Source organism: Salmo salar, chromosome ssa09, assembly GCF_905237065.1.
Source record: "Salmo salar chromosome ssa09, Ssal_v3.1, whole genome shotgun sequence".
Classification (NCBI taxonomy): Eukaryota; Metazoa; Chordata; class Actinopteri; order Salmoniformes; family Salmonidae; genus Salmo; species Salmo salar.
This window is the reverse complement of record NC_059450.1, coordinates 9,583,644-9,606,745: the sequence shown is the minus strand read 5'-3', so window position 1 is coordinate 9,606,745 and position 23,102 is coordinate 9,583,644. Positions and strand designations below refer to the sequence as shown.

At 44.1% G+C, this 23,102-nt stretch overlaps 1 long non-coding RNA gene across 3 annotated transcripts in view; it reads right to left on the bottom strand.

Annotated features, from left to right (window-relative positions):
* LOC106610696 (uncharacterized) overlaps nucleotides 1–21,941 on the bottom strand; it is a 28,329-nt gene extending 6,388 nt beyond the window's left edge. Inside the window, exons 1-9 of one of the 3 annotated variants that reach the window (XR_001329952.2) lie at nucleotides 21,364–21,941; nucleotides 20,532–20,895; nucleotides 20,235–20,308; nucleotides 19,605–20,141; nucleotides 19,383–19,471; nucleotides 19,101–19,174; nucleotides 18,821–18,978; nucleotides 18,624–18,713; nucleotides 18,435–18,536 (exon numbers count right to left, since the gene is read on the bottom strand). This is a non-coding gene — a long non-coding RNA (uncharacterized lncRNA). The remainder of the gene's footprint in view (nucleotides 1–18,434; nucleotides 18,537–18,623; nucleotides 18,714–18,820; nucleotides 18,979–19,100; nucleotides 19,175–19,382; nucleotides 19,472–19,604; nucleotides 20,142–20,234; nucleotides 20,309–20,531; nucleotides 20,896–21,363) is intronic. The other 2 variants (XR_006756807.1, XR_006756809.1) reach the window with 2 other exon arrangements.
* Nucleotides 21,942–23,102: the final 1,161 nt, after the last annotated feature.

Below are 23,102 nucleotides of genomic sequence, written 5' to 3'. Positions count from 1 at the left end.
CACACACTGTGTTGCCAGTACAGTGTAGGGAGCGAGATGCAACATAAATGTTGAGGGTGAGGAGAGAGCGAGAAAGGATGGAGGCAATGTGTGGCCATTATACATTTCAGAGGAGCCAGCAAGAATAGTGCACTCTATATGTGCTCTGGGTCATTAGACACCATTAGACATGCACCTGTCTGGGGAGTGGACATGACTGTTTATTTATGTAACAGTGCTATGGCCTAATATTTACTGTTGCTATGGTTACGCCTATTGAGAATTTTCTAGAACATGTGTGTTCATTTCAGAGGAGTTAGCAGGATGACATGTCTGTTTATTTTTGATGGCTCTAATGTTTCCATGGACTAATATGAATCCAAACTAAAATTAGCGCAAGGCAAAAAGATAACGGTAGCTAAATGCCAGAGGGGATGAATTATTAACATAAAAAGGAGTTACTATGTGTGTGATGTAAGGAAGAAAAATGTATTAGAAGTGTGTGCCAAGGTTGAAAAGGCAGTTGTTTTCATGAACCAGCTCGGCTTTCATTATATTGTAATAAAAGTAGATTTGAACTCACAGGCTTCGGTATTTGAGAAATATTATTGACTGAATATTTCCACGACACCGGTGGTGGTGAACTTCAAACACAATTTCCCATCTAACGGATCAATACAGTATCATTCAATTAAATGTATCCATCCATTCATTCATTCACAAATGCACTGCACTGTCCACATGGCAGTGCAGCCCAATGACTTTCCTGAAGCTTGCAGACACAGGCCTCTGGACAACACTAGATGCGTCAGAGCCTTGGAGGAAAGCTTTGTACGGACTGCTCGGCCAAGAATACCCCATGTCATACTGCTCCTCCTCATCTACTACCATGGTCTCAACCTGGGGAGAAAGAAAGGGAAACCCTCTTTGAGTTTATTACCGGTCAGCATACAGTAGCCCTGCATCACTTGTCTTGTACACACGTTTGTTGATGGTCAGTTACAGCTAGCCACAGCTGGTTCCAGATCTGTCTGTTTGACCATAGAAGTTGGCAAGACAGCTTCAACAGATCTGGGACAAGGCTACAGCACAACCACTTTGGGTAGTCCTTTCATATGTTTTATGACCATGTAGTGGAGGTCATCAAGGCCTAACAGAGTTGATTTTTATCTTATCAATTGGCAAGTCCACTTCACTCTGCAATCCTCTTGGACCTCATTCACTCCCACTGTCCTTTTGTCTTTCGCTCGGAACACACTGCCTTCTGTAAAAGTGATTGATCACAATTCTCGCTATTCTCTCTCCCGCTCTCTCTTTTTCCTCCTTAACTTCAGAAGTGATCAACGTTCATGTCAAACTATAAATGTATTTAGAGTGCACACAAAGACCTAAAGGTTACTGTAAGCCAAGACTTCTCTGCCACCCTGCGTGAGGATATGTTCCTATCTTAGTTTCTGACAGTGACAGTTTACTCTTGATGCATTTCAGAAATGCACATCACTGTCCTTCGATAAAAATCCCCAAAATTGAGTCAAAGTTTATTGGTTGCGTACACAGTTTAACAGATGTTAGGGTGAGTGCCGCGAAATGCTTATGTTACTAATGAAGATGGTGCCGTACTGGATGGCCGCCATTTTGGAAGCTCTGACACTACTTTGCTATTTTGTGATTTATTTTGTAGTTTATTTTTACTTTATTTTCACAAAATGTATCCGCTAACATTTCTTAAAACCAACAAGAATTTTGAACATCAGATCGGCAGTTACTTACTTCAATACCAGATTCAACTTCGACTTCGACTCATCTTTCCTGGGCACTTTCTGTAATTCGGACCCAATTTTTGGGCTACCCAAGAGGAAACACCAACTAGAGGGGGGATCCTGGCGAGATTAAGGAGAAGGGAAAACCGGCCACCTTTTCCCTCCATTCTACAGGCCAATCACTTGATAATAAGATGGATTATCTCCGATCACAGATTTGTTACCAATGGGACTCTTGAAACGGCCTTCTCTGCTTTTCTGAGACAAGATACCGACCATGGTTATCTAACTCAATGTATTCTCCATTCACCGTGCATACAGGACAGTGGAGTCGGGGAATTCGAGAGGGGGAGGGGTTTACCTCCTCATCACCAACAACTTGTTTGCTGGCTCGAGTGTGTATGGAAGTGTCGAGCTAATGTTCCCCCGTCTTTGAATACCTGATGGTAAAATGCTGATCATTCTTACTCCCGAGGGAGTTTTCAGCTGTTATCGTAACTGTTGTGTACATTCCACCGCAGGACAAGAAAAATAAGCTGGCACTTAACGAACTGTACGACTAAAAAGAAGCAGGAACACTTACATCCATATGCGATTTGAATTCTGCTTCATTAAGACATTTGATGCCCAACTTCCATCAACATGTCTTCCTCGCCACGAGGGGCGATAAAGTCCTAGACCACTGTAATTCTACCCACAAGCAAGCATACAAGGCCCTCCCTCGTCCCTCGTCCCCCATTAGGGCAAATCAGATCAGGAATCCGTACTCCTGTCTCCTGTTTACAAGCAGAAGTACCCGTTGAGAAATGTTCACCAGAATCAGAGATTATGCTACAGGACTGCTTTGCTAGCGCTGATTGGAATATGTTTTGGGACTCCACCGATAACATCGACGAGCCACCTCCGTCACCGGCTTCATTAGGAATATGCATAGGCGACATTGTCCCCACAGTGAAGGTTCGCTGCTTCCACAATCAAAAGCCCTGGATTAACACTGAGGTTGGTGCTAAACTAAAGCATCGGGCTACCACACACAGGGCTGTTATCCCCACATGTATTATTATTTTTTTATTTATTTTACCCCCTTTTTCTCCCCAATTTCAATCTTGTCTCATCACTGCAACAACCCAACGGGCTTGGGAGAGGCGAAGGTCGAGTCATTTATCCTCCAAAACATGACCCGCCAAGCCGTGCTTCTTAACACCCGCTCGCTTAACCCGGAAGCCAGCAGCACCAATGTGTCGGAGTAAACAACGCTCAAAAGCCCCCCTGGCCAAACCCTCCCATAACCCAGACGATGCTGGGCCAATTGTGCACCGCCCTATGGGAACCTGGTCAGGGACGGTTGTGACACACCCTGGAATCAAACACCAGGCTGTAGTTAAGCCGCAACACTGCGATGCAGTGCCTTAGACTGCTGTGCCACTCGGGAGACCCATCCTCACATGTTTTAAGATGACCACCATCATTCCTGTTGCCAATAACTCTAAAGCTTCATGCCACAATGACTACTGCCCTGTAGCACTCACATATGTAATCATGAAGTGCTTTGAGAGGCTGGTTATGGCAAACATCAACTCCATCATCCCAGACACCCTAGATCCACTCCAATTTGCATACCGCCCCAACAGATCCATAGACGACGCAATCTCAATTGCACTCCATACTGCCCTCACCCACCTAGATAAGAGGAATACCTATGTGAGAATGCTGTTCATTGGCTACAGCTCAGCATTCAACACCAGTTTCACCTCCAAGCTTGTCACCAAGCTTAGGACCCTGGGACTGAACACCTCCATTTGTAACTGGATCCTGGACTTCCTGATGGGCCGACCCCAGGTGGTGAGGGTAGACAACATCACCTCCACCACCCTGACCCTCAACATGGGGGCCCCACAGGGGTGTGTGCTTAGTACCCTTCTGTACTCCCTGTTCATCCATGACTGTGTGGCCAAGCACGACTCCAACCCCATCATCAACTTTGCTGATGACACGACGGTGGTAGGCCTCATCCCCGGCAAAGATGAGACTGCCTAGAGGGGGGAGGTCGGTGACCTGGCAGTGCATTGCCAGAACAACAACCTCTACCTCAACGTCAGTAAGATCAAGGAGCTGATCGTGGACCACAGGAAACTTAGGTGCTGCAGTGGGGTTGGTTGAGGGCTTCAAGTTCCTCGTGTCCAAATCACTAAGGACTTAAAATGGTCCACACACACGCAGTCAAGAAGAAGCTGCGACAGCGCCTCTTCCCCCTCAGGAGGTTGAAAAGGTTTGGTATGGGCCCTCCAATCCTTAAAATGTTATACAGCTGTAGGATTGAGAGCATCTTGACTGGCTGCATCACTGCTTAGTATGGCAATTGCACCACCCTCAATCGCATGGCGCTACAGAGGGTAGTGTGGACAGCCCAGCGAAGCTCCCTGCCATGCAGGACATCTATATTAGGCGGCGTGAAAGGAAGGCCAAGAAAATTGTTAAAGGCTCCAACCACTCAAGACATAGACTGTTCTCTCTGCTTCCGCATGGCAAGCGGTACCGGTGCATCAAGTCTGACACCAACAGGCTCCTGAACAACTTCTATCCCCATGCCATAAGACTGCTAAATAGCTAACAAAATGGCTACACTCTGACTATCTGAGTTGACTCTATGCACACTCACAGGGCTCTACACACTTACGCACGCTGACACTCCAACACACACACTAGCACTCACTTCATAATTTGCTCACACACACACAATATGCACATACATTTATGCTGACTCTACACATGCACACCCACTCACTTACAATCATCATATACACTGCTGCTACTTTGTTATTTATATCCTGATGCCTTACCCCTAAACATACACTATCTACCTCTATCCGTCCTGTATCCCTGCACATTGTAAAATAGGTACTGGAACTGACCCTGTATATAGTATGCTTACTTACTTTATTGTGTTCTTATTTCTTATTTTTATTTCTCGTGTGTTTTTGTTCTACCTTGCTATTTTTACTATTACATTGTTATTGATTCCTGCATTGTTGGGTTTAGAGCTTGCAATAACTTAAAATGTGACATTAAAACTTTCAACTTGAACTCGTAACAATGCAGTAATTTACACAAGATATACAGATATAGCCCTTGGTTCTCTCCAGATTTGACTGCCCTTAACCAACACAAAAACATCCTGTGGCGTTCTGCATTAGCATCGAACAGTCCCCGTGATATGCAACTTTTCAGGGAAGTTAGAAACCAATATACACAGGTAGTTAGAAAAGCCAAGGCTAGCTTTTTCAAGCAGAAATATGCTTCCTGCAACACAAACTCAAAAAAGTTCTGGAACACTGTAAAGTCCATGGAGAATAAGAGCATCTCCTCCCAGCTGCCCACTGCACTGAGGATACAAAAAATAAAATGCATGAAATGAAAATGAAATGTATGTATTCACTACTGCTAAATGACTAAAATGTAATGTAAATGAAACTCTGTCACCACCGATAAATCCACTATAATTGAGAATTTCAATAAGCATTTTTCTAAGGCTGGCCATGCTTTCCACCTGGCTACCCCTACCCCGGTCAACAGCACTGCACCCCCCCCCCCCCACAGCAACTCGCCCAAGCCTTCCCCATTTCTCCTTCCCCCAAATCCAGTCTGCTGATGTTCTGAAAGAGCTGCAAAATCTGGACCCCTACAAATCAGCCGGGCTAGACAATCTGGACCCTTTCTTTCTAAAATGATCTGCCGAAATTGTTGCAACCCCTATTACTAGCCTGTTCAACCTCTCTTTCGTGTCGTCTGAGATTCCCAAAGATTGGAAAGCAGCTGCGGTCATCCCCCTCTTCAAAGGGGGGGGACACTCTTGACCCAAACTGCTACAGACCTATATCTATCCTACCCTGCCTTTCTAAGGTCTTCGAAAGCCAAGTCAACAAACAGATTACCGACCATTTCGAATCCCACCACACCTTCTCCGCTATGCAATCTGGTTTCAGAGCTGGTCATGGGTGCACCTCAGCCACGCTCAAGGTCCTAAACAAAATCTTAACCGCCATCGATAAGAAACAATACTGTGCAGCCGTATTCATTGACCTGGCCAAGGCTTTCGACTCTGTCAATCACCACATCCTCATCGGCAGAACAATAGCCTTGGTTTCTCAAATGATTGCCTCGCCTGGTTCACCAACTACTTCTCTGATAGAGTTCAGTGTGTCAAATCGGAGGGCCTGTTGTCCGGACCTCTGGCAGTCTCTATGGGTTGCCACAGGGTTCAATTCTTGGGCCGACTCTCTTCTCTGTATACATTAATGATGTCGCTCTTGCTGCTGGTGAGTCTCTGATCCACCTCTACGCAGACGACACCATTCTGTATACTTCTGGCCCTTCTTTGGACACTGTGTTAACAACCCTCCACACGAGCTTCAATGCCATACAACTCTCCTTCCGTGGCCTCCAACTGCTCTTAAATACAAGTAAAACTAAATGCATGCACCTGCCCGCCCGTCCAGCATCACTACTCTGGACGGTTCTGACTTTGAATATGTGGACAACTACAAATACCTAGGTGTCTGGTTAGACTGTAAACTCTCCTTCCAGACTCACATCGAGCATCTCCAATCAAAAGTTAAATCTAGAATTGGCTTCCTATTTCGCAACAAAGCGTCCTTCACTCATGCTGCCAAACATACCCTTGTAAAACTGACCATCCTACCGATCCTCGACTTCGACGATGTCATTTACAAAATAGCCTCCAATACCCTACTCAATAAATTGGATGCAGTCTATCACAGTGCCATCCGTTTTGTCACCAAAGCCCCATATACTACCCACCACTGCGACTTGTACGCTCTCGTTGGCTGGCCCTTGCTTCATACTCGTCGCCAAACCCACTGGCTCCAGGTCATCTACAAGACCCTGCTAGGTAAAGTCCCCCCTTATCTCAGCTCGCTGGTCACCATAGCAGCACCGACCTGTAGCACGCGCTCCAGCAGGTATATCTCTCTGGTCACCCCCAAAGCCAATTCCTCCTTCGGCCTCCTCTCCTTCCAGTTCTCTGCTGCCAATGACTGGAACGAACTACAAAAATCTCTGAAACTGGAAACACTTATCTCCCTCACTAGCTTTAAGCACCAGCTGTCAGAGCAGCTCACAGATCACTGCACCTGTACATAGCCCATCTATAATTTAGCCCAAACAACTGCCTCTTACCCTACTGTACAAACAACAAAAAATGCATGAAATGTATGTATTCACTACTGTAAGTCGCTCTGGATAAGAGCGTCTGCTAAATGACTAAAATGTAAATGTAAATGTACTGTATTTATTTTTTTATTTTGCTCCTTTGCACCCCATTATTTCTATTTCTACTTTGCACTTTCTTCCACTGCAAATCTACCATTCCAGTGTTTTACTTGCTATATTGTATTTACTTCGCCACCATAGCCTTTTTTTTGCCTTTACCTCCCTTATCTCACCTCATTTGCTCACATTGTATATAGACTTATTTTTCTACTGTATTATTGACTGTGTTTGTTTTACTCCATGTGTAACTCTGTGTTGTTGTATGTGTCGAACTGCTTTGCTTTATCTTGGCCAGGTCGCAATTGTAAATGAGAACTTGTTCTCAACTTGCCTACCTGGTTAAATAAAGGTGAAATAAAAAAATTAATTAAAATACTATGAATCATATATAGAGCAGTAAATAGGGCTGTGAAGACCAGATGAAGTAGATAGGGCTGTGAAGACCTGATGAAGACCGCCATGAAAATAAAATAACTGTCCAACTATCCAAACCGTTAAAATAGGTCTACATTCATTTTGATTCATTCTTTATTTCTATCAACTTCATTTTCATGTAGATAAACTATACCAAATAGCAGGAGTGTTTACTAATGATTTTAAGCAATTGTTTTGCTAATAGTCTGTTTATGTCTCCTCCTCTTTCCGACTGTCATTTGATGCTCGAGCAGCTAACACTAATCTGCTAGATGCTCAGGGGTCTAGAAGCACTAGCCTATAGGTTATGGTACTTCAGTAAAAAAATTGTTTGATGTGTGGACTTTCTTTTATATAACTCGGTCTTTTAAAACAGGTTGGACGTGTCTGACTATTCATTAGTTATTCAACAGCAGTTGACATGGTTGTTCTGGCTCTGAGGCCTATAATGCTCTAATATTGAGTCAAATGGATGCTATCCAGTCTGGCACGGTATAATTTGATATGGAATCTTTTCTTAATTTATAGACAACTAATAAACGCTAATAAATAGGCTATGGACATGTTGCGTGTATTTGTTTCTATTTGAATGATTGTCCGTTTCATCTTCATGCTATAGCATCGCTGTCTCTCTCCCCTTCATAATTGTCTTGAAAATTCATTGTCTTTTAGCCTACTTTCGAAAAGGTGAGCCTAGATTTTTAAATACATTTTAAGGAAAGGATAAATATTTGCTTATGTCTGACATACGCTGGTGCCTTTGATTCACGTGTCTTTTTATGCTGTGTGTGTGATTTCACTGATTATCTCAGTGGGCCTATGTCCATTCAGAAAGTTTCCTAAAGTATGCTGTCTGGACTCTATTTCAATAATAAGTATCAAAAGATCCTGTCATGACTTAATCTTGTAAAAGGCCTATTTTCAGTAAAGGTCTTTTCTCACCAAGTCAGTTATTTTCATCAGAATAATATGAGCACTTCTTGTTTATGACTCCATTCACACCAGTTGTGAAATATAGTACTGCCACAATCCGTCAATGATTTATTCAGAACCGGTTCGATTCTTTCGTCTTCTCACATGCAAGAGGATGGCTGACATTTTACATGTTCCTAACCAACTGTGCTATTTTTCATTTATTTTAAATCGATGACCTTACAATCAAGATTATCCTACCAACAGGACATTAAAAACTGTAATATCTTATGTTTCACTGAGTCGTGGCTGAACAACGACATGGATAATATAGAGCTGGAGGGATTTTCCATGCACCAGCAGAACAGAGAACCTACGTCTGTCTATTTGTCAATAACAACTGGTGCGCTATGTCTAGCTATTGCTCGCCTGAGGTAGAACACCTTATGATAAGCTGTAGACCACACTACAGTATCTACCAAGAGAGTTCTCATCTATATTATTCGTAGCCGCCTATTTACCACCACAGATCGATGCTGGCACTAAGACCGTACTCAACCAACTCTATAAGGCAATAAGCAAACAACAAAATGCTCATCCAGAAGTGGCGCTCCTAGTGGCCGGGGGCTTTAATGCAGGCAAACTTAAATCCGTTTTACCTCATTTCTACCAGCAGGTCACATGTGCAACCAGAGGGAAGAAAACTCTAGACCACCTTTACTCCACACACAAAGATGCATGCAAAGCTCTCCCTTGCCCTCCATTTGGCAAATCTGACCATAATTCTATCCTCCTGATTCCTGCTTACATGCAAAAACTAAAGCAGGAAGTACCAGTGACTCGTTCAATACGGAAGTGGTCAGATGATGCGGATGCTATGCTACAGGACTGTTTTGCTAGCACAGACTGGAATATGTTCCGGGATTCATCCAATGTCATTGAGGAGTATACCACCTCAGTCATCAGCTTTATCAGTAAGTGCATCGACAGCGTCGTCCCCACAGTGACCGTACGTACATATCCCAACCAGAGCCATGGATTACAGGCAGCATCCGCATCGAGCTAAAGGCTAGAGCTGCCGCTTTCAAAGAGCAGGACACTAATCCGGACGCTTATAATAAATCCCACAATGCCCTCAGACGACCGATCAAACAAGCAAGTGTCAATACAAGATTAAAATTGAATCTTACTACACCGGCTCTGATGCATGCCGGATGTGGCAGGGCTTGAAAACTATTACGGACTACAAAGGGAAACCCAGACGCGAGCTGCCCAGTGAAGCGAGCCTACCAGACGAGCGAAATGCCTTTTATGATTGCTTCGAGGCAGGCAACACTGAAGCATGCATGAGTGTAACGATCATCTGGAAGAGGGGACAATGATGCAGCGTGGTAAATGGTCATAATTATTTTTAATGAAACACTTTAAAACAAACAGGAAAACAAAAGCCAACAGTTCTGCCAGGTGAACACACACAAGACAGAAAACAACTACCCACAAACCCCAAAGGAAAACAGGCTGCTTAAGTATGACTCCCAATCAGCGACAACGATGTACAGCTGTCCCCGATTGAGAGCCATACCAGGCCAAAACAAACAAATACAAAGCATAGAAAAAATGACATAGAATGCCCACCCAAATCACACCCTGACCAAACCTAAATAGAGACATAAAAAAGGCTCGCTCTGGTCAGGGCAGGACAGTACCCCCCCCCCCCAAAGGTGCGGACTCCGACCGCAAAACCTGAACCTATAGGGGAGGGTCTGGGTGGGCATTTCTCCGCGGTGGCGGCTCTGAAGCGGGACGCAGACCCCGCTCCACCACTGGCTCACCCCACTTGGGTGGCGCCTCTAGAGCGGGGTCCCTCGCCGCGGACCCCGGACTGGAGGGCGACTCTGGCTTCGCCGGAGGACAGGCGGGCGACTCTGGCTGCGCCGGAGGACAGGCGGGACTTGCAGCAGGCCTGGCATTTTAAAGACAAGACTCTCCTTTATCTAACCACACTGTCCGATTTCAAAAAGGCTTTACAGCGAAAGCAAAACATTAGATTATGTCAGCAGAGTACCCAGCCAGAAATAATCAGACACCCATTTTTCAAGCTAGCATATAATGTCACAAAAAACAAAACCACAGCTAAATGCAGCACTAACCTTTGATGATCTTCATCAGATGACACGCCTAGAACATTATGTTATACAATACATGCATGTTTTGTTCAATCAAGTTCATATTTATATCAAAAACCAGCTTTTTACATTAGCATGTGACGTTCAGAACTAGCATTCCCACCGAACACTTCCGGTGAATTTACTAAATTACTCACGATAAACGTTCATAAAAAACATAACAATTATTTTAAGAATTATAGATACAGAACTCCTTTGTGCAATCGAGGTGTCCGATTTTAAAATAGCTTTTCGGTGAAAGTACATTTTGCAATATTCTGAGTAGATAGCCCAGCCATCACGGCTAGCTATTTTGACACCCACCAAGTTTAGCCCTGACCAAACTCCGATTTACTATTAGAAAAGTTTGATTACCTTTGGTGTTCTTCGTCAGAATGCACTCCCAGGACTGCTTATTCAATAACAAATGTTGGTTTGGTTCAAAATAATCCATAGTTATATCCAAATAGCGGCATTTTGTTCGTGCGTTCAAGACACTATCCAAGGGTGACGAAGGGTTACGCGCCCGACGCGTTTCGTGACAAAGAATGTCTAAATATTCCATTACCGTACTTCGAAGCATGTCAACCGCTGTTTAAAATAAATTTTTATGCAATTTTTCTCGTAAAAAAGCGATAATATTCTGACCGGGAGTGGTGGTTTTCGTTCAAAGACGAAAGAATAAAAACATGGAGTCGAATCGTGCACGAGCCTCAGTCTCATAGTACTCTGACCGGCCACTATCCAAACGCGCTAATGTTTTTCAGCCAGGGCCTGCAAAGCCACGATTCAGCTTTTTGCCGCCTTCTGAGAGCCCATGGGAGCCGTAGGAAGTGTCACGTAACAGCAGAGATCCCCTGTTTTGGATAGAGATAATCAAGAAGGCCAAGAAATGGTCAGAGAGGGTACTTCCTGTACAGAATCTTCTCAGGTTTTGGCCTGCCAAATGAGTTCTGTTATACTCACAGACACCATTCAAACAGTTTTAGAAACTTTGGAGTGTTTTCTATCCAAAGCTAATAATTATATGCATATTATAGTTTCTGGGCAGGAGTAATAATCAGATTAAATCGGGTACGTTTTTTATCCGGCCGTGAAAATACTGCCCCCTAGCCATAACAGGTTAACCGTTACTCTCTCGCGGGAAACCTTCACTCTTGCGCAGATATTTAGAAATGAAACATGACAACTTGAAAAATAAGCCACAGGAGTTTTTTGAGCGAGAATAAAGATGACTTTTGAGCAGTAAGACATGTATAAAAGCAACAGATAGCGTTAATAAGAAGGGGCTAGAGCCGTCTTATATGGTGAGCTACCGAGTGGCTAGGACAGGCAAGCCCCATAGTATTGTGGAGGACTTAATTCTTCCTAGTGCCATGGATATGTCTGGGACAGTACTGGGGGGAAAAGGACAAAAAAACTATACAGACAATCTCTTCATCAAACAACACTGTTTCACGACGCATCAGTGACATGGCAGGAGATGTTTCGAAACAATTACTGCTTTGCATACAAGGGGGGGGTCAGTTTATGGGGGGGTCAATTAAGGAAGACATTGTCTTCTGCAAACCACTGGAAACCAGGACAACACGAGAGGATATTTTTAAAGTACTGGACAGCTTTGTGGCATCAAATGGACTTTGGTGGTCAAGATGTGTTGGTATCTGTACTGATGGCGCAAAAGCCATGACAGGGAGACATAGTGGAGTGGTAATGCCCGTGCAAGCAGTTGCTTCCGACTATACTTGTGTACACTGCAGCATCCACCGAGAGGCTCTTGCCGCCAAGGGAATGCCTGACAGTTTGAAATACGTTTTGGACACTACATTGAAAATGGTTAACTTTAGCAAGGCCCCTGAACTCTCGTGTATTCTCTGCATAATTCAATGATATGGGCAGCGACCATATAACACTTTTACAACATATAGAAGGGCGCTGGTTATCAAGGGGCAATGTATTGACACATTCTTTTGAATTGAGAGACGAGTTTAAAGTTTTCTATACTGACTACTGACCATCATTTTCAATTGTCTGATCGCTTGCATGATGACGAGTTTCTCACACGACTGGTCTATCTGGGTGATGTTTTTTCTCGCCTGAATGATCTGAATCTAGGATTACAGGGACTCTTCGCAACTATATTCAATGTGCGGGAAAAAATTGAGGCAATGATTAAGAAGTTGGAGTTCTTTTATGTCTGCATAAACAAGGACAACACACTGGTCTTTCCATCATTGTATGATTTTTTGTGTGCAAATGAACTGAAGTTTACGGACAATGTCAAATGTGATAGAGCAAAGCACCTGAGTGAGCTGGGTGCGCAATTACACAGGTATTTTCCAGAAACGTATGACACAAACAACTGGATTCGTTATCCCTTTCATGCCTTGCCTCCAGTCCACTTACCGATATCTGAACAAGAGAGCCTCATCGAAATTGCAACAAGCGGTCTGTGAAAATTGTAATTAATCAGTCGCCACTGCCAGATTTCTGGATAGGGCTGCTTTCAGAGTTTCTTGCCTTGGCAAATTGCGTTGTTAAGACACTGATGCCCTTAGCAACCACGTACTTATGTGAGAGCGGATTCTCGGCCCTCACTAGCATGAAAACGAAATACAGGCACAGACTGTGTGTGGAAAATTATTTAAGACTGAGACTCTCTCCAATATAAGCCAACCCAACAGTTATTCACAATTTTTGATGAACAAATAAGGTTTAATTTGTAAGATGGTTAAATAAAGAGCAAAATTATAGATTATTATTATATTATTATTTGTGCCCTGGTCCTATAAAAGCTCTTTGTCAATTCCCACGAGCCGGGTTGTGACAAAAACTCACACTCAATCTTATGTTTAATAAATGTATCGTATAGTGTGTGTGTGGCAGGCTTACAACGATGGAGAAAAAAAAACATTTGAGAGTGCGCTGACCCTGATGCTAGAGGGGGTACGCAGCTGGAGGTTGAATGTTTGAAGGGGTACAGGACAATAAAAAGTTTGGGAACCACTGCCCTAGACCCACTCCAATTTGCATACCGCCCCAACAGATCCACAGATGGCGCAATCTCTATTGCACTCCACACTGCCCTTTCCCACCTGGACAAAAGGAACACTTATGTGAGAATGCTATTCATTGACTACAGCTCAGCTTTCAACACCATAGTGCCCACGGAGCTTATCACTAAGCTAAGGACCCTGGGACTAAACACATCCCTCTGCAACTGGATCCTGGACTTCCTGAAGGGCCGCCCCCAGGTGGTAAGGGTAGGTAACAACACATCTGCCACACTGATCCTCAACACAGGGGCCCCTCAGGGGTGTGTACTCAGTCCCCTCCTGTACTCCAATGACTGCATGGCCAAGCATGACTCCAACACCATCATTAAGTTTTCCGACAACACAACACTGGTAGGCATGATCACCAACAACGATGAGACAGCCAATAGGGAGGAGGTCAGAGAGCTGGCAGTGTGGTGCCAGGATGACAACCTCTTCCTCAAGGTGATCAAAACAAAGGAGATGATCGTGGTCTACAGGAAAAGGATGGCCAAGCACGCACCCATTCTCATTGACGGGGCTGTAGTGGAGCAGGTTGAGAGCTTCAAGTTTCTTGGTGTCCACATCACCAACAAACTACCATGGTCCAAACATACCAAGATAGTTGTGAAGAGGGCACGACAATGCCCATTGCCCCTCAGGAGACTGAAAAGATTTGGCATGGCTCCTCAGATCCTCAAAAGGTTTTAAAGCTGCACCATTGATAGCATCCTGACTGGTTGCATCACCGCCTGGTATCACTGGGGCCAAGCTTCCTGCCATCCAGGACTTCTATGCCAGGCATTGTCAGAGGAAGTCCCTAAAAATTGCCAAAGACTCCAGCAACCCTAGTCATAGACTGTTCTCTCTGCTTACACACGTCAGGCGGTACTGGAGTGCCAAGTCTAGGTCCACAAGGCTTCTTAACCGCTTCTACCCCCAGCCATAAGACTCCCGAACAGCTAATAAAATGGCTACCGGGACTATTATGTAATTTTACACTGCTTCTACTCTCTGTTTATTATCTATGCATAGTCACTTTACTTCTACCTACATGTGCATGTGACAAAACATTTATGATTTTGGTGGTGATCGCCTTCACAATATCACTGGAATAAAGACCACCTCCATTCCTGTCATTAATGAAAGAGATTGTGATAATACCTCACATCTCAAAATGGGACTACTTAATGTTAGATCCCACACTTCCAAGGCAGTCATAGTCAGTATTCCTTAAAGAGGTGGGGTTTCAGGTGTCTCCGGAAGGTGGTGATTGACTCCGCTGTCCTGGCATCGTGAGGAATTCACTTCACTGCTGAATGGGGGACCGGTGCGGCTGCAGTGGTCACCTGAAGGCTCTGTTTACCTCGGCTCCCGTGCTGTCTCATCCGGATCCCTCTTTGGCGTTCATAGTGGAGGTGGACGCCTCCGAGGCTGAGATAGGAGCCGTGCTCTCTCAGCGCCCGGGCATGCCACCAAAGCTGTGCTTTCTTTTCGAAGGTCAAGGGGTCTGAATACATTCCAAATGCACTGTATATTCCTATTGCTCATACCAACATTGAACAGCCCTTACCATGGGTGCTTCCTGTTTAAGCAGGATGGAGGCGTGATCGGATTTGCCAATGGGAGGGCGGGGGAGGGCCTTTTAGCCGTCCCGGAAGTGAGAGTAACAATGGTCAAGTATGTTCTGAGTCTGTAAAACAGAGTATGTTACAGCCCTTATGTCTCTCTAGACGGAGAACCTCGCCCTGAGCTCGTTCGTATACTTTATTGTTCAGAGACTGAACTTCAGCGAGTAATATACTCGGAAGTGGTGAATGGTTTGCTGACAACCTGAGTCTGGCTATAACCCCAGTTCTCCTCCCTCTTCTCTGGCATCAACATTTTGGTGTACCACCCGAGATGAATGGGGATACCTTGGGAAGTTTAAACAAAGGATCCAGGGAAGGCAAATTTCTGGGCAAATTTCTGGTGAGTGACTAAAAAAGGATAGCCCTCTCAATCTGATATGCCTTCAGGTTTGTCAATAACCCGCCTATTCCCACCAATCAGGACACTTGGACGTGAATCAGCTAAAGTGTCCTAGCTGGTGAGGGCATTCACAGCTGACTGCTCAGAGAAGCTCCATGGTCCTAGTTCTCACCGAATTTAGCAACCAACAGTTTTTTCATGGTCTTTTGTATCGGCGGATTCTGACCGGCTATAGTTGTGATGTTGAGGTACCCCAAAGAGGAGTTTGTACGTCTCACCAAGAAATGCCTGTCACCACCCACCTCTGCCCACACCGCCACACGAAGCCGTCATGTACCTGAGGAAGATGAGCTGCACCTCTCTCATGTAAGACACTACGACAAGCCCTGCTCTAGGCCTCCTCAGTGGTCAGGGAGTGACCACACCCTCACCAATACCGCCATTACTCTCCTGACTGTCACCGCTCTAGGCCCCCCCGGCTAGAACGACACCACCACTCTAGGCCCCCATGGGAACACCACCACCGCACTAGGCCCCCACGGTAATTCCACCACCGCTCTAGGCCAACGTCCCTCTAGGTCCCCCTGGCCGGAGTCAAGGGAGCGCCGGTTCCGCTTCTGCTCCCCACAGTGGCCTAGCTCCACAGCCGATGAAGACAACTCCAGAGTGCACAGTCCACCACACCAAGGTCTGCAACCTCTTCAGCTCGAGCCTTAAGTAGTCATAGTTAAGGAGACTCCCGCTCTAATCGTGGAACCACGGTCAGCCGCTGCCATAGGGCTTGTCATGCCAAATAATTTCCCCCAGCCAAAAAGTGTCCCCCCCCTGCGTCACAATAGGATTCGATAAACTATTAGCGTCCGTTGCTATATCAATGGTGTGATGACCTAATAAAATAAAAACATTACTTCAAACTACTTTTGGGTACCTTGTTAACATTACAGCAACATGAAATCCATGTCTTAAAATTTGCTCTGTTTCGGAAATAGCAAATAAAACGTATAAACTGCTTGACACATTAATGTTACTTACCTTACAGATCAAAAAGTCAACTAATTTCCACTCCATTCATATGCAAATTCATTTGACTGATACGCTAGCTTGTCTGGCTGGCATGTTATTTCAGTAGTCCTCTATTCTGACGGATTGTTTTCTATCTCGCATAGCTCATTAGTACACCCGTGTGGTTGAATATACACTACCATTAAAAAGTTTGGGGTCACTTAGAAATGTCCTTGTTTTTGAAAGAAAAGCCATTTTTTGTCCATTAAAATAACATAAAATTGATCAGAAATACAGTGAAGACATTGTTAATGTTGTAAATGACTATTGTTGCTGCAAATGGCTGATTTTTAATGGAATATCAACATAGGCGTACAGATGCCTATTATCAGCAACCATCATTCCTGTGTTCCAATGACATACTCTAATGTACTTGTCCCCTTGCTCAGTTGTGCACCGGGGCCTCCCTCTCCTCTTTCTATTCTGGTTAGAGCCAGTTTGCGCTGTTCTGTGAAGGGAGTAGTACACAGCGTTGTACGAGATCTTCAGTTTCTTAGCAATTTCTCGCATGGATTGCCTTCATTTCTCAGAACAAGAATAGACTGACAAGTTTCAGAAGAAAGTGATTTGTTTCTGGCCATTTTGAGCCTGTAATGCTCCAGATATTCAACTTGTCTAAGAACGACAGTTTCATTGCTTCTTTAATCAGCACAACAGTTTTCAGCTATGCTAACATAATTGCAAAAGGGTTTTCCAATGATCAATTAGCCTTTTAAAATGATAAACTTGGATTAGCTAACACAATGTGCCATTGGAACACCGGAGTGATGGTTGCTGATAATGGGCATCTGTACGCTTATGTAGATATTCCATTGAATAATGTGGAACTAAAATGTGTGGAACTGACAAATACCATCAAGGGATACCTTACAATGAATACCTTGTGAAACAGCTGTGAAACCCAACCTGGCAATATTTAAGATTGAAATATATAAACTTTGATTTGGTACAGTTTTATCATTAATTTATTTTCACAGTTTTTTGTACACTCACTTGGCAATCATAGACTGAAATACTGACTTCTGGTGTGTGTAATAGCGAGTAGGTGGTTGCTGTGTTGGTGGGAGGTTCTGCCTGTCACTTGTTCTCAACGGGCAGCCAGTCTCGGAAGGGGGACTTGAGGGAGACTACAAAGTCCAGGCACTGCTGCTCTCTTTGTTTGCAGAGCTAGTGTTTTTAGTTAATCTGTGTATTTCACATATTATGTGCCAAGTATGATAGGGCAAGAAAACTTTCTTAGCAGATAATAACAACATGACAATAACAATAGCTGTAGATGATGTATTGAAAAGTTGGAGGGTGGTTGGTAATGGAGGATATCAGGTGGATCCACATCTGGGTCTTTGTATTTGTATTTATTATGGATACCCATTAGCTGTTGCCAAGGCAAGGCAGCAGCTAGTCTTCCTGGGGTCCAGCTAAATTAAGGCAGTTATACAATTGTAAAAACATTACAATACATTCACAACAGATTTCACAACACATTAATGTGAACCCCTAGGTACTGGAGAACAGGAGCAGAGTTAAAGGGAGCAGGGGAGGAGATAAAGTCACCTGTAGCTCAGTTGGTAGAGCATGGTGTTTGCAATGCCAGGGTTGTGGGTTTGATTCCCACGGGGGACCAGTATGAAAAAAAAACAAAAAAAAAAATGTATGAAATGTATGTATTCACTACTGTAAGTCGCTCTGGATAAGAGCGTCTACTAAATGACTAAAATGTAAAATGATAAAGACATAAACAAGCAAATGCACAGGTTACACTTTACTGTGAGAAAATCTGATAGATTATTGCAGTGTTATAAATGGAAGATATGTACTGTTCAACAGTTTTTGATGGTATAGCTTACCTCAAGCTGGTCCCCCTCCAACTTCACTGGTCCCCCTCTGACTTCACTTCACTGGCTCCAGTGAATGGGATACCTCCTGGATGACTCAGACAGTCAATGGTCCTAAAGTCATTTGGAGAGGTAAATTGAAGATGTACATTTTTATAAACATGTTTTACTTTCTCAAATGTCAGCCAAAGCTTAACATACTTTGTCTATTGTGCTTCACTGAAGTGTAGGGCCTCGGGGCTTTCAGTGGTCGACCGTGTAACTGCTACAACTGGAGAAGGTTCTTGTTTTCTCCGAAGTAACCGTAGGAAGACAAAGATGAAAAAAAAACGAAAACTAGCTTCAGGTTATTTTGTGTGCAAATGCAAGTAGTGATTATCTGAGATTTTTATATTCACCTTAACAGATGGCAACCCCAGCCAGGTCTCGCCTTCCTTTCGTTCTTCTTCCAAACCAAGTAATTTGCCCGGATGTCGAAGCACTTCGTCCCTTTATTGATTCTCCTCCGGTAGCTCCCCTTCTTTTTCTCCTGCGCCTTGTCGATGTTCAATCTCACCTTGATTGATAACAGAAATAAATGCAATTATATTTCATATTATTACAAATGCATTTCTTACATATCTCTTGGACGGCCAGAAAATAAATGAACAGCAAAAACAACTCCACATCCTTCTCCACCTGTGCCTGAAGGGGGTCCTCGAAGGCGTTCTGATCTAGACAACTTCCACCACATCAGGTGGGACTTCAGTGATCTGAAAGTATGTAATGCAAAAATAGCAATAGACATACAACAACACAAAGTCAATCATACATTTTAAAGACTACAGTATATGCAATAATAGTATATACAATTGCATTGTTTACCTCAGTCAACAGCTGCGGCTCCCTTCCTTACAGCATGTGATAGGGCGAGAACTCGGTGGAGGCCTGTACGCTGCTGTTGTGTGCAAAGAGAATTACCTTCAGCTTGTCCTCCCATCATTCCTGGTACCCATCAAGGGACTTTCCCATGTCAGTCTTGAGGGTCTGGTTGGTCCGTTCATCCAAACCTGGAGGAGGAGGTAGGAAAGGGATATCTATAGACATATTTCAATATCTTACATTGTCAGATTATGTACTATGGAACAATAAAGCAAAAAAATATATACATTAGTGACAGAATATAACCTATAACATCCGTACCTTGTTCCTGTCAGGCGGTGGGTAACTGGTGCAGTGAATCAGGCGCAGGAGAGCAGAAATGAGTGTACAAGGTATTTAATTCCACGACAGCACCAGTATACAGACAATACTCAGGGTGCGGAGAAATACCGGTCACTCGAAAATAACGGGCTTAAATACATAACCCGGCAAACATAACCAGCCGACAAGTACCGACATGAACAATCAATAAACATGCACACTAACATGTGGGAAACAGAGGGTTAAATAATGAACATGTAATTGGGGAATAGAAACAAGGTGTGTAGAAAACAAAGACAAAACAAATGGAAAATGAAAAGTGGATCGGCGATGGCTAGAAGACCGGTGACGTCGACCGCCGAACGCCGCCCGAACAAGGAGAGGGACCGACTTCGGCGGAAGTTGTGACAATTCCAGAGTTCACGACGTCGGTCACTCAAGATGACCTCAGGAGAACCGTGGGTGTTGAAGATGTCCATCATTGCCTTGGAGGTGGCCTCGCTAGCCTCATCTTTAATGGGTATTGTCAGTTTCATCCTTGATGGGTTTCATACAACACAAATATAAATGTTTGGTTCCAAGCAAATTCCAAGGAATTTAGAGTTAAGCACGTTCTCTTTCTTTACTGACCTTAATGGGTATTGATTGCCTCCCCCCACTTGGTAAAGTAATCGGTCGCCGTCAGACACCAGCTGTTGCCATTCCTCGATTTCGTGAAGGGTCCGATGAGGTTCACCCCAAACATTTAAAGTGTTAGACAGAAGATTACTTTATTCTTACCTGTATCTGTGTCATACAGTATGCAGATTTTCATATTTGTAAGGATACTGACACACAGAAATGATATAATATTGAACACTACTGTGGTCAAATAAAGCAACCATTACAAAACAAGTTATCAGTGCAACATTTTATTGTGACACTTACCGATCATGTGCCATGGTGAAACAACTGATGGGCTTCAACTCCGGCGACAGTCTTCACACTCTCAAACTTCTGGCAGGATAGACAGGTACTGACCTTTAAGTACAAAGTTATAAATTGAAACATTGTGTGCTCTCATTTCAGATATAATAGAATGTGATTGATAAACAAAAGGTTATTCCACTTTCCCAGCTGCCCACATCCTTGACAATCCCACGGCAGAAGAAGCGTAGGTTGATTTTGGCAATCTTGTGCTTCACTCCGAAATGGCCAGCGTGCATCTCGGTCAGCACAGCACCCTTCTCCTCAGTGAAAATCACCCTCCCATGTGGCTGGCCATCCTTCCACCGTAGGTACATGTAATTGCCTAACAATTTGGAAGAGAAGAGTTGTCGAAATACTCAAGTCTAAGTGCATTTGCACTTCTGGCTTTCTCTCTCTGTTTCTCTCCATCTCTCTCTCTCTGTCTACCACTCTCTTCCCACTTCTCTCTCTCTCCCACTTCTCTCTCTTTCATCCTTTCTTTCTCACTTTCTTCCTCTCATCCACCCCCTCTCTCTCTGTCTCTCTGTCTGTCTAGCGAAGATACCTAGTTAAGTGCAGTTGTAATTACCATCATTTCTTACACCTATCCATTTGATTGATCAGGTTTAACTTATAGCTATATACCTCAATATGACAGACATATAACAAAAAAAATTAAAATCAAATGAAAAAAAGATATAACTACATGTATAGCTATCAACATGTAGATGACAAACTAGCTAGATGAAAAATGTTTGTACATAGCTAAATCCTTCCAGTTATCTAATATAAGTTAACTGCTTAACGTTACCCTGAATTGGGAAAACCTCTGCCCCCTACGAATGTTGTGCCTCTTGTCAAGATCAGTGGTGCCTTCATAGTACTTCGCCTAGTTGGAAAGATAACAGAAAATGTCCTCGAAGGATGCTATTGAAGTGTAAGCCACATACAAACAGAAAGCTACAATAACAGTTAGCTAGCTAGCTAACATTAGCTAAATAAAGCTCTGGTTAGCTATCTAGCTGACTAGGCAGGCTGAGGTAAAAAAGTACAGCAGCTAGCAATGTCTATCTAAAAACAGCTTCAATTATTTATTCCTATTTAAAAATATTTTCTTATATAAAGACAAATACAATATAGGGTAAAGAAAGAGCGTTCTCGTTCCAGTCTTTTCGGTCCTCTGAAGCAGTAAGTAGTCAGTAGGTAGACAACGTCAAAAAACATCATCCTTCGAGAGCAATTCTGAGATAATCATTTTGCACGGACTGAGCATACGCTTATGAGGTGAAATAGAACTAAAACTGCCCACATCCTCCGTCCTCCACGAACGCATAGGTAAAATAGAGCCAAGCAACTGCTCTGGCACCCCAATGGTGGAACAAGCTCCCTCACGACGCCAGGACTGCGGAGTCAATCACCACCTTCCGGAGACACCTGAAACCACACCTCTTTAAGGAATACCTGGGATAGGATAAAGTAATCCTTCTAACCCCCCCCTCCCAAAAAAAAGATATAGATGTACTATTGTAAAGTGGTTGTTCCACTGGATATCATAAGGTGAATGCACCAATTTGTAAGTCGCTCTGGATAAGAGCGTCTGCTAAATTACGTAAATGTAATAAACACTTTGGTTCATTAGGTAGGGCGGTCAGAATTTTGGAAGTTCTAGCAACAGCCCTAGCAACAGAAGCTAGAACTCATTGAATCCCATTGTGACGCAGGGGGGACACTTTTTAGCATGACAGGCCCATTCTGGTTGCCGTTGCAGAGTCGTATTCTCCTCCCAGTGGGGATCCCCTACTAGTTGTGCCCGGGGTTCGACTGTCTGCTGCCCTGGAACCTTCAACCACGAAGTCTCCACCTGCCTCTCCTGCTCCTGGCCCGGAGCCAAAGCCAGTGGGGTATTCTTCATCTGCTCCTAGGATGGGGCCTGCAGCTACTGCAAATGTCAAGTGCAGCCAGGACGTTGGAGCCTCTCCAGTCCCACCTGCCAGTACCGTGCTAGTTCCAGCCCGGAGGGTCCTGATACCTCTAGACCTTCCAGACATTGCCTTAGGGGACCCGCCAGACATCACCCTGTGTGACCCACCAGAAGTCACCTCTGATGTCCGCCCTGGCATAGATGTTGAGTTCCCTTCCTTCTCGGTAGGGTCAGAGTTTCAGTTTCAAGTTGGTAGGCAGTTGCCTAGCCCGCCAGGCTTAGAGCATCCTGCCCTGCTAGTCCACAAGTTGCCTGTGCTAGGTTCTGCCATCAGTCCCTATCAATAAGTCCTCAGTCTCCAGCTGTAATAGGTAGCCTAGCGGTTAGAGCATTGGGCCAGTAATCGAAAAGTGGAAAAATATATGTTGATGTGCCCTTGAGCAAGGTACTTAACCCTAATTTGCTGCAGGGGCGCCAAACTACTATGGCTGACTATGTAAAACAACACATTTTACTGCACCTATCTGGTGTATGTGACAATAAAACATAATTATAAATTGTTTTACTAGATCTGCAGCACTAGTCAGACCTCAGTCCCTAACCCAGGTAGGATTGTCAATCCTTCGATA